The sequence below is a fragment of the Astatotilapia calliptera genome, chromosome 17, assembly GCF_900246225.1.
Source record: "Astatotilapia calliptera chromosome 17, fAstCal1.2, whole genome shotgun sequence".
Lineage (NCBI taxonomy): Eukaryota > Metazoa > Chordata > Actinopteri > Cichliformes > Cichlidae > Astatotilapia > Astatotilapia calliptera.
This window is the reverse complement of record NC_039318.1, coordinates 19,888,553-19,901,314: the sequence shown is the minus strand read 5'-3', so window position 1 is coordinate 19,901,314 and position 12,762 is coordinate 19,888,553. Positions and strand designations below refer to the sequence as shown.

The 12,762-nt window shown below is 42.6% G+C and overlaps 1 protein-coding gene across 1 annotated transcript in view; it reads right to left on the bottom strand.

Annotated features, from left to right (window-relative positions):
* plxnb2a.1 (plexin b2a, tandem duplicate 1) overlaps nt 1-12,762 on the bottom strand; it is a 230,874-nt gene that overhangs the window by 136,998 nt on the left and 81,114 nt on the right. The window contains exon 3 of the mRNA XM_026148328.1: nt 4,136-4,188. The gene's annotated coding sequence lies outside the window, so the exon portion shown is untranslated. The remainder of the gene's footprint in view (nt 1-4,135; nt 4,189-12,762) is intronic.

Below are 12,762 nucleotides of genomic sequence, written 5' to 3'. Positions count from 1 at the left end.
CCCTACTGCAGACTCATTTCAATTTAACTGCCTTACTTTTCCATTCATATGCACTTAGTATAAGAACCCGTCTTACGTGTGTGTAATCTCTGTTTCCAACAAACTTCCAGCCGAGGTGGATTTCATTTCATGATGCTTTATGGTTGCGACACGGGGCCTCTGTGACGCACCCCAAGGCCCTAGTGACCTCAGCTAAAACGGGGTCGTCGCCTCGACTTGCACCCCACTGTTCGAACCATCTGCTGGGTCTTTTCTGTGGCAGCCGGCCTCAGGAAACACACTGCAGCAGGGGGTTGATGGGAAAAGATGCTGTGAGTTTTACTGTTGCTCAAGAGTGTGTCTGTTTGGGTGCATTTGAAAAAAAAAAAAAAGTTTTAAAAGTTGAGACAGAGTCACTGAGCCAACACCTCGCAAAGTTTTAATGGCCTAAAATAAATGAAAGTTTAACCTTAACTCTCTGTAAACTCTTACTAACAAGACTTCCAAGTCTATGCTTATTGGTCAAACTTTTGTTTTTCCCTCAGGAAACTGAAGTTAGAACAGATTCAGCCAAATAGAAGAATTAGAAATTCAGTAGAAATGTTGAGAATCTTGTTGGGTGTAATAATCTGACATCATATGGCTATTTTATGAAAAAAAGGACATTAAGTTTTATTTTATTTTTTTTAAACCACACGCACCCATTCTTCTGATAGACAAAACTGAACTAAATATGCTTTAAACAGGTCTGAGCAGCTCCACTCGGCTAACCACATCAAGCAAAATGAGTAAATGCTCTGCAGCATTCAGGTAAACTATGGACGATAGCTGTAACTCGATCCTGCTGATATGTCACTGTCACATAACCCTCCTGGTTTGCCTCTGTTTACATTCATTCCCTGACTGGATGGTTTACAGTGCCCTGAATGCCTGCTGCACTCGGCAATGTCACTGTTTGCATTTCTACTTGTGCACTCATGTGTCTGCTGTGCTGTGCCATCATTTGCGATATTGAGCCGTTCACGCTGAGCCTAACAAATCCTGATAGCAGTTTCAGTGAAACGCAGGAAGGAGTTTCAGTCTGTACTCTTACTGCCCGAGCTATGAAATACAAGTGTTACTGCAACACTAGAAGACAGAACAACAATTTGAAACCATGAACGTTTGCAGTGTCTGATCTCAGGTAAAGCACAGTTACATACCTGATCAGGAGAGATTATTTTAAGTGAAAAAAGCCTTTTTCATGTAGCATCAGCATTTGTACCCCTTTACTAGATGAGTGTCTGCACTGTTATAACAGCTGGCCGCAGGACTGGGAATGATTTTCTAAACTCTATGAACATGTTCATTTTTAACACTTTTAGAATGAGGACAGACTCACAAGAGCGACAACAAACTGCAAAGGCTAAAACTGCCGGCTTATTTTTATTGTTTTCATCGCTCCAGTGCTTACTAGATTACAAGAAGTGTAAGGGAACAGGTTACCAATCCAAAAACCTGAATAAACACGTCTTTAAACGCTATAAAAGTTTTTGTTTTTTTCCCCTGGTGGATTGTGACTCGTACGGAAACGTATTAATAGTGCACCAAGTTTTGTACTCATATCTGAGGTTGCAAATAACTGCAGTTTGAACAAAAGCAAAGGGTAAAATAAATAAACCTAAACAGTGCACGGCTGATCGGCTCACTGGGGTCACATCAGATAATAACTTGACCATGAGAAGCTGATATTTTTAAAAGTCAGCCAAACATGGTTCCTTGTATTTGCTTTTCTTCAAGATCTCAGAGAGTGACAAGGAACAAGCCGCTGTGGACGGCTGGGAAAATGGAGCTGTTTATGGGAACAAGAACTACTTTAAAAAACACAGTGGATAACACCGAGGGAATGAGAGACTGAGAACATGGAGGCAAGAGGAAAACGGTGATGGATGGAAGACAGAAGGGGAAGCGGAGGAGAGGCAGACACACACACACACTCAGGCACGCTATAATATGAGTTGGCAGACTGCGAGCGAACAGAAGCAGATCATAGAAAGCAGTCATTCAGATCAGACGACCATTTAAATCAACCGGTCACACCGAGAAGTTTCATTTCAGTCCAGCATGGGTTTCTGAAGCCCACCCCAGCAACGTATCTGGACCGAGAGAGCTGATAAATGATTTCACTAATTGATATATTTAAACTCTTACATCAAACTATTTTAAAAACATTCAGTATTTTATCAGCATACGGTCCACTCATTCTCCGCAGGGTGCAAAAAGCCTCTGAAACAATCAGTTGAATCAGGTCCAGATGAGCCGCCATCAAGAGGACATAATTATATAAACAGAGAAAGGCTGTTAGTGTGCTGATGTAAAAATATGCTAAACACCTCACTCTTAAAATAGAGCGGCCTGTAGCTGCTGCACATGCAGCCGAACCCCATCGACACGACCAACACGGCTGACTCTCGGACAAAAAGCAGCGCTGTTAAACGCGACCGCCTTGCTACCGAATCTGACGGCAGAAATTTTAAATCTCCACAAAGCCATCCTTTAAAGTTTCCAAAGATGTCAAACATAATAAGCTTTCAGAATATTTAAAGCCCCGTGTTAAATGATCTCCCCCTCAGTGGAGACATCTCAAAGTAAACAGCTTCTCTGGGAAGCCATCGAAGCTGTGCTGGCTTATCCTCTGGGGACAATAGTCAGCTTTTTGGCGCGCTAGCAAGATGCTATGCAAAGGAGTTGCATGTTAGTAATTGTTTCTCTCAAATATGATTACTCGTGTAAACGGAAACTGAAAAGTCCCATCTCTTACCTACAGATTCTGCACTTTTATTTGCAGATATCTCGCTTAGCACTTTAGGCATAGTCTGATAAATTTTAGGTGATGCCAGGTTCTCTTATACCGTGTGAGATATTGGCTGTACTCACAGCTTCAAAAGGCTTTTACCTTTCAGGGCCAATGAAGCCACATTTTCCTCTTTTCAAAAATCTAGTCAGGACTTTCCATTTAATAGGAAACAAAAACAGCAAAAATGCACGAATACACTACAAAAGATCCAACAAAAGCAATCTCTGTTCCAGAATGAGCCGTTTATTCACATTTAACTCTGGGCAGCTCTACAAGTAAATCTAAAAACAAAAAACAAAAAAACAAAACGGGTAAGACAGCCATCATCGAGCCAAAATGCAAAACCCTAAGTACACAAACTTGTTGTCGCCATCATCTTGTTAGCACCTTCTGTTTGGAACTGGCCACAGTGTAAATAACACTGAACTGAACTGGGGGAAAACTAATGTTCTTGGGGCCTCTGGGGTCCAATTTGAAACTGGAGAGGAGCGGTCGAGAACTATGCTGGATGCCACCCAGAATGAAAAGTAGAGCTGAGATTGGTTCATGTCGGGACATGTGGCTGAGGTCCGCTCCGATCAACCCAAAAAACCTCTAACAAGCTTGTCCGGTTGACATCTAAACAAATCCTCATCCTTCATGCCCGAGACCCAGAGAGGAGGAATCAGAGTTTTAGAGCTGGAAATGAGGAGACTTTCAGAAAGTGGAAAACTTTTGTTGAGTCAGATTGTTCAAAAGGTTAAAGATTAAAGATTGAGCTCATGAGGGCGCTCATAAGGAAAGTCTTTCACCTAAAACTCACCAAGTTCTTGAGGCCCTAACCTCTCAGAATTTAGTGGAGAATTAGAATACTAATGTTCTGATGTTTTTCACTTTTCAGATCCTGGACGGCTGGGAAACTCAGAAAATAGATGGAGAAAGCAGATTATAGAAAGCAGTCCCATAACCAGAGCCAGAGAAAGGTGTGTGTAGAGTGTCAGTAATTGGCTGATATATGAGAAGAGTGCTTAGTTTGAGGGGCAGCGGGGTCTCAGCAGGAATTCATTTCTTAAAAACATCCCGAAGCCTTCAATTAACCCCGTTAGCCCCCTCCCACCAACGCCACAAACACATGAGCAGCTGAATCTGCCAAAATAAACAGCCAATGGCATTCCTGAAAACCCCCAGCAGAGGAAGAGGGGTGAAGGGGAGCTTGAGAAATGAGCAGAAATAGGAATGGATGGGAATGAATAAAAGAGCAGGAGTAGTTTCTAAAAACTGGCAACACAATAAATGGAAAGGGCTTTCAAAATAAAAGGCAGCAGCAGTTGTAGCTCTTACTTATTCAGTGTTCAGGCCTGTTGATCCCTGGTGACATCAATCACCTCAGTCTCCTGAAAGAAGCACAAAAAACATGACTCGAGTTATATATAAAAAACCTGTTTGGGTAAAGAGCAGAGGCCATTAGTCATCTGATATCTCACAGCACAGCTTGGATTTGCTGAAAACTGAAGGAATGAATGGCTGGCCTGAGGGTTGCACTAGGATTACAGGTCAAATCCAGGTGACATATTTGTTCCTGATTAAACCTGAGGACTGCAGGGACTGCATCGTGTTTCTTTTGTCGATTCTATCTGAGGAGCTTAAGGGCAACGATCCAGACTTTTCCTTACAAATCCTCCCCATTATTTTTTTTTCTTTTAGTACTTTGTCTATATTTACCCTGATCATCTCCCTCGTGTGGAGTTATTAATGACTCTATGCTGGCATCATAGTTTGTAGCTATCTGACTAACCATGCAACATGGGCTGGTGTGAATATTTCAGAAACTCCTGATCTGCTCAGATTCTCCCACACGGCCATCTCTTGTTTTTGCAGAGAATGGCCCAAAAAAGAGAAAATATCCAGTGAGCGGCAGTTCACGGGGTTAAAATGTCTTCTCGATGTCAGAGTTTAGAGGAGAACGCCCTTTGGCTGCTTTAAGCAGATAACAAAGGCGACAGTGACTCAAATAGCCACTCATTACAACCAAAAGAGAACGCAGAAGAGCATCTCTGATTGCACAACACATCGTACCTTGAAGCAGAAGACCACACCGGGTGTCACTCAAGTCATCCAAGGACAGGAAAATCAACCCATCGTTCACACCGGCTCACCAAAATAAGACAGAAGACTGGAAAACATTGCCTGGTCTGATAAGTTTCAATAGCCGAGGCACAATTTGGTATGAATACCATGAAAACATTGCTCCATCCTGCCTTGTATCAACGGTTCAGGCTAAGCTCAAATCTCAAATCATCTCAAACTGGTTTCTTGAGCATGATAACTAGTCCATGTGTTCTGGACTCTGTCCCTAGTCTTAACGTTATCAATTAAAAGTGTTATAAACACTTAAATCTCTGATTATGAGTTATTATGTACTAAAGGCATGTGCCATCAGAACACAGCAACACCACAAATCATCAAATACTTCATGATTTTTGTAGACCGAGCCTCATGTCCAGCTATGAATTAGCTGGACTTCATTTGTTGGTTATTGTCACATTTTCCATACAAAGTCTGGGTACCTCAGCCTGCTCCGTGCACAAAAACAGAAATGAAGTGTGTCCTGAGAGCTGCAGAGCCTGCTACACAACGAGCGTGGAGATCACAGCGAAGCCAGTGATGGCATTTTTAATTAAACCTAGTTCATTCACAGCAAGAGCCAGAAATATTATACTATCTATTAGAGAAAAGACATATTACTGCCTGGACTAATAACAAAAAGCTGGAGCTGTGCCCGAGCTTAAACAGAGCCCTTCACTGGGGCATACATTAAACTAAAGGCATTTTAATTTGTGATAATACAGAGAGAGGGTCTCAGTTTTCCCTCTCATACTGATAGCATTAAGGCTTATAGGCACACCAGGTAAAACAAAAGGACTTTTTAAACTAAAAAGATAAAAAGAAAAGAAAAATCAATTTGGGGACTAATCTTCATAATGAGACAACCAAGCAGACAAAAAGCTACAGACGCTGAGAACATTTAATGAACAAAGCCCAGCTGAGGTGTAAATGTTGCTGAATAAGCCTGCAGTAATACGGTTCACAGGTATCTTCAATTTCATTTCACACTGCGATGAGGACGCTGCTCGCCTCTGCTCCAGAAACAAGAATTAAGGTCGTCCGTGCCTCCGTTCGCATCACACTGAAACCAGCAGAAAAAGAAGCTAGTGAGGCGAGACTGTGTGTGTGTGTTTGTGTGGTGAAGTTTGTTTGGCAGCACTTCTAACAATGTCGAGGCCCTCGGTGCTATCCAACAGAATAGCCCAGTCTGTCTCGACTATCTCAAAGAACCATATGCTTCTGGATCCCAGCGCCCAGTCGCGTGTGTGTCTGTGTGCATCTGTGTGTGTGTCCATATGTTCTAGCATCTAAACATCCAGCATCTAAAAGATCCAGATGGCGAAGCAGCAGTCGACACAATGTCTCCTTCCATCAGCAGGAAGTAACTTGAAAACCGTAAAGACAACAAACATTCATCATCCGGGCTTTAGGAGCCGACCACACCGCTCACTTGACAATTATAGAGTAGTTATGATATTACGATAAGTATAACACACACACACACACACACACACACACAAAAAGTGCTTTTTATTTCTAAAGCGCACAGAGCCGCGAGATGACGTGGAGAATAAGGAAACCTGGCGTCTGAATAACCCAAAGCGACGGATTAAATCTTGAAGGAACGACAGCAACTGAGGTTTAGCTACAAATCAGACAAATTCTGTTTTTTAAAATGTTTTTATTTGGAGGCTTTTGTGTGGAAGATACAGCCTTTTCCCCAAGAAACAGACACACAACAGAGTGACTCACATTTCCAAGTTCATGTTATTCCCAAACGGCAATCTACACTTCCTATGACCAAAAACCATTCAAGGGGCTGAAACTGAGATGCTCTATGAATCCTCATATTTTTAAAACTCACGTGGACAGGCTTATACGATAAACAGTGATTAAATAGTTACTGTGATGCATTCAAGGTAAAAACAAACCCCAAAACGTTTGTTTTTACCTTTTACTTTTTGTTTACGCCTGTGAATTTTGGCTCTTTAATAAAATTTTGGCTCATTTATAAATGCAGGTAAATGTAGATATGTTTCAGGAATGAACATTAAAGTGTGACTTTGATTATTTAGTGTATTCTAAACATTGTGTTAGTTCAGGGAGACCATGAAGTCAACCTCAGTCACAATCCCGGTACATTTAGGTCCACACTAATGTGTTTTCGTTTGAAAACGCAACGTTTTCTCTTCGTTTTGGCCTTCCGTCCACACTGAGACGGCGTTTTCGGTCGCGTTGTAGTGTGGACAGCGAAACCGGAGCCTTTTCAAAAACAATGACACATTTTAGTTATGTGATGCAGTCATGTGACCAATTAAACTAAGATAGCGGAGGGCATTACACAGCAGTTGTTTTGTATCAGTCTGCTTGCTCAGATAGCTTTTCTTCAAATTTTTTAATTCTCTTTTGCAACTTTGTATTTTTGTGTTACTCGCAGCAACAGCTCCACCTCATTGTTAGTCCATTTAAAAAACTCGGTGCTTTTCCTCAACATTTTGCCGCGACGTTTCAAAGAGCCGAAAATTTAAAAAGTGGCAGATAGATATGAGGCAGGTCGAATTTTTTCAGCCGTTTCAATGTGGATGAAGAACTCTGTGAAAACGTCTGAAAACGATAGTGTGGATGCGAAGCGTTTTCAGACGTACATGTTTTCAAATTTATGTGTGGACGTAGCATTAATCCCAATGCCAGCTCAGCAATATTTAGGTTGCTTTACACCTATTGTGCATCTGCAAACCACTTTGCTATAGCTCAGGTGACAGAGCAGGTCAGCCACTAATCAGAAGGTCGGTGGTTCGATCCCAGGCTGCCTCCTGACTGCATGCCAAATATCCTTGGGCAAAATACTAACCCCATGTTTGCCTACTGGTGGTGGTCAGAGGGCCCGGTGGCGCCTGTGTCCGGCAGCCTCGCCTCTGTCAGTGCGCCCCAGGGCAGCTGTGGCTACAATGTAGCTTGCTATCGCCAGTGTGTGAATGTGTGTGTGAATGGGTGAATGACTGAATGTAGTGTAAAGCGCTTTGGGGTCCTATGGACTAGAAAAGCGCTATACAAATGCAGGCCATTTGCTACCCATCTCCACCATTGCACCACATCATATCTGCATGAACACCTCATACCAGCTACCAGCATGGTGGAAGGGTGATGATTTGGGCATTTTGGAGTCACCAAGACAACCAAAAGCTCCTTCCTCTGTATACAAAAGTAACCTCGAGGCTTGGCCCTAACCTGGGTGATGTGACAGGACAATGATCCCAGTCACAGCAGTACATCTACGACAGAATAAATGAACAAGAGAAGAATCGAGCTGCTGCAGTGGCCCAGTAAAAGTGGGACTTTAAGAGAGCTGTGCAGGGAGGAATAAGTGCAAAACTCAGTGAACTGAAGCAACATCGCAAAGAAGAGTGAGCAAACATTCCTCCACTTATTTACTGATGGAGTCTCACTGCCAAATATATATATGACTACAGACAGAAATCTCTTTTTTTGGACTACAGCAATCCTAAAATGGAATCCACTTTGTCAGTCGGGCTACTGCAGAACACTTAAATGACTTAAAACACACTATAAATAATATGAAAGTTTAAAGTTCAACCGCTGTTAGAGACTGTGGTAGTCAATCCAAAAAGCATGCATTATAATTAAAATACTTTTAAATATTGTAATACAATTTTCTTATGACTAGCAAAAGGTCAGTTAATCACAAGCCCATTGTCTCATAATGACAAGATAGTAAATCAAAATTAGTAGCTCTGAAAATGATAATTGGAAGAAAACGGCATGTATTCTTCTCTGCTGAGATCATTTTAAGTAAAATAAAGGAATACCTCGACCTGCGGTGCGTGCACTATGTGCAGAGATAAAATGGTAAACTTTCTTTTTCCTTAATTGGAGCCCTGACAAGTACAGAAACACAAGAATCTGAAAATATCTGAAACATTTCCGTGAGTTTTATTAAATTTTCAGAAGGCTATTGTGCATTCTTCTCTTCAGCTCACCCTGCACTGACCTCCTCTCCGCCTCTTTCATTTGCACTATGCTTCTTCTATTGAACGGGATTCAAAAACGGGCTCTGCTGTCAGTCAGCAAATGGTAGGAAAAAGCTAAACGGACCTGGGCTGCATTTTATTTTGATTTAAAACTTTCTTCAGCACTTTTTTTTTTTTACATATATAGTGTGATGGTGATGTGAACTGAATGCATTACCACATTGCAATGATTTATATTAGGGGGCAGAAATATAAATCCTGATTTGCTTTCCATTTTTGGCTCTGCTGGAATACAAATGAGGCAGACGGAGGATGGAGTGTCACCCAGCAGGTCCAGATTGGAGGCAGGGATGCCACTCTGCTCATGCTCTGACCTCTGTGCCAGAAAAACACACACATACACAGCGTGAGCCAAGAGAGACAGTCAAAACAGAGGCTGCCCCAAACACACTTTGCACTTTCCCCTAAATAAAAACTGCAGCAGCTGCTTCCAACGACCGAGCTCGTGCAAAATTCGAGTGCGCTACCTGCCCGTCACCAGGCAGCAGCAGATGGACAAAGTCTAAGACAAACCGAGGACGAAAGGGGAGTGTGCAGCAGCTACATGGCTTCGTATTCTGCTCATGAATTGGTGTGAATAATCTTCAGGTGGACACAAACATGCCCGCTAATCAACGCTAATGTCTGCAGGTGCTAATACATTAGCCGCAGCGTCTTAAGGAGGATGCACAGAAATCAGGGAGGCAAAACAGAAAGGGGGGAATGTGTGTGCAAGCACTGTGAAAAAAATAAATTAGCTATTTTGTCAAAAAGGATAATGAATGTTAAAACTATGCAAATGCTAAGAGCATCTGCATAAGTCCTTTTTAAACATGGGATTTCCAAATGTGTATGTGTGCGTGTGCGTGTAGGCTTATTTGTGTGGGACTTTAAGCAATTAGGACAGGAAGCAGAGGCGCGCTGTTGCTTTGGCTTCCCGGTGGAATTAAGTTATGCACCATCAACACACACACACACACACACACACACACACAAAAGACCAAATTCCCATACTGACCAACAACCCGGTCTCAGCTGTAAAGCATCACATGTACACACACTTTAAGAAAAAAAAAAACAAAAAAAAAAAAAAACACACCCTCAACTTCCTCTTGACCCACTTCCCAAACAACACGCCACCTCTCTCGTTCCATCCATCTCTCCATCCCTTCATCCCGCAGGAAAGCAAAGCAGGACACTTCTGCTCTGTGTCACCAGATCACTCACACACACACACACACACACACACACACACACACACACACACACACACACACACACACACACACACACACTGTTTATGAGGCCAAAGGCATGCAGGGAGAAATCTTCATCCAAACTGTGCTGTACTGAGTCTTTATGCAACTGTGCTGCTCTTTTTCAGAGTTCAAAAATGTAATGAGGCCTCTGAACAGGACTGATACACAGACCTCTGCATTATTACTATAATGCACACTGGAGCCAAAACACGCAAATCCTCTCTGCATCAATAACACAGCGGGACCACGGTGGTCTTTATCGATGTAATGGCCAGAGCCAGAGCAGGATCGCAAAGTTCTTCATCTTGGGTCATGATCAACGTTAATGTTACAGTCTGGTGTTACGTCGTCTTCTCATGGACGTGGCGCTCACGGTTTGTGCACATGTTTCTTGGCACGTTAGCTTGTAGAACCTGAGGAGGAGCAGAGATGTGACATGAATATTGGATAGAAACGACCCTTAATTTAGAATAGTTCCCATGTCTTTCCAAGGGGAGCAGCATAGACGGAGATCCTCCTCACTAACATCTGATGCAAACCCAGTCATTTGGTTCTATAAGCAGACATGAAGCAGTGCCAGTGGAGTCAGTAGGTTTACACATTTGCCGATGCTGCAGATTAAACAAAAGACTTGGGTATGGAGAAAAGAATCTTATATGCAAAATTTTTTATTGTTTGGTTACCCACTTGGGGTGTTGGTGGTGTGTCAGCAGCAATCCACACACTGTTTCGGCCTGCTGTGGTGAAGAGAGGTGAGCGTGAAAGCGAAGCTGCTGATTTACCAGTCGATCTACATTCCTACTCTCACCTTTGGGTAGTGACCAAAACATTAAGATTGCTAACAGAAGCAGCTCAGAGTAGAGCCGTTACTCCTCCACATCGAAAGGAGTCAGCTGAGGCAGTTCAGGCATCCGACTAGGATGACTCCTGGACACCGACTAGGTGAGGTGTTTCGGCACTGTCTTCCCAGCACAAACCCAGGACCCGTTGGAAAGATTAAATCTGTAGGCTGGCTTGGGAATGTCTTGATGCCTCCCACAGAAGAGCTGAATGAGGTCTCCCAGGAGAGGTACTCCTGCTCCCGTAACCCAGATAAGCATCAAAACACGTCTGGATGGTTTGGTTCTAATTTAGTCATCAAAACTTGTGTTGGTGACAACATGTCTGAATAGGCCAAACATGTTTACACGTCGCAACACAAAAGCTCACCTACGTTACTACGACTGTTTCAACCCCCTTTAAACACCAACCATTATCCTTTGTGGTGAGACTGGGCTGTAGGATGAAGGCCAATTTGACACATTCCAATACGTAATCACAAAGTGGTTTACATTAAGCAACAGCTTTGTGTAAAGCAGGAAATTTGTCACAAAAATAGGAGAAACTACACCCCCCACAAATGTTTAAGCTCAAGGAGAAGAAAAAGAGGAGGCAGAAAGTCTGAACCGAGGGAGGGAAGAGATAAAGGTTGGCAAGCTGAACAGAGCCGCAGCAGTTTGTTTAACAGTCCGACAGGAGCTGTTGAATCTGGCTCTATCAGTACGCTGTGATCAGGGCCGTTGAGACAGCCCGGCTCCGAAATGAAGTGGAAAGCTAAACGGATCCATGTTGGTGGAGGAATTTCTTTGTATACAGAGATATGTTTGGAGAGTGGTAAAGAGCAGGAAATGAGAAAAAGACAGAGGTCAGACAAATCTTAGATGCACCAACCAAAAACCAATATGTGCAAACAGTAAAGAAAAAAAAAAAAAAAAGGATCTTTCTGCCTCTCTTCAACTCTTTTTTTCCATCTGAATATCTCACCTCCTCCCACCTCAATTTATCTCTCAATGAAAACTTATTTCCAAAGATTTACAAGGGAACATTATCCTGCAACAAACGTTGGCAATATTCCTTTATTTCCCCCGAGAAGGCCGACTGCACACCCTCCTCCTCCACATTCATTTACTTCCATACATTTATAAACCTGAGCTTCTTAACATAACCACAGTGACTCGGTCACTTAAAGTCTAACTTCGAAACATTTAAAAGATACAAGTTAAGAGTCTGTAAAATGACATGCACATGTCTCCATAGAACAAGATGACATCTTTTTTTCTCAGAGTGAAAAACCTGTGAGCAGACCTGTTAGAATCCTGTTGTGTTTGAAGCACAACAAAGTGCCTGCTAGGCTATAACCACACACTGCAGGAAACTTTGAACAGTCACCACTGTCTCTGGACTATTCCTGGAATATAAGAGAAAGTTATGAAATGAGCCGCCATGTTGGGTTGGATGCTAAAATCCGTGCGCAGACAGCCCCCAGAGGGCGCCGGTCCAGGCAGCTGAAGGTCAGTCTATGCAGGATTGTAGGAGGCTGTAGTTGACGGCGCGTCCTTATGAATTACTGTGTAATGGATCTTGTCTCATGGATCAATGATGGGAGGCAAAAATATAAGGATGCCTCAAAAATGACCTTGTTTAAAGTATCAGAAGATCATCGATCGGCTTGATTTGAATGCCTCAAAATTAAAATCACTTTTTACACTAAACGTATTTAAAATTAACCTTTTTTGTAACTGCATGATCACATGAC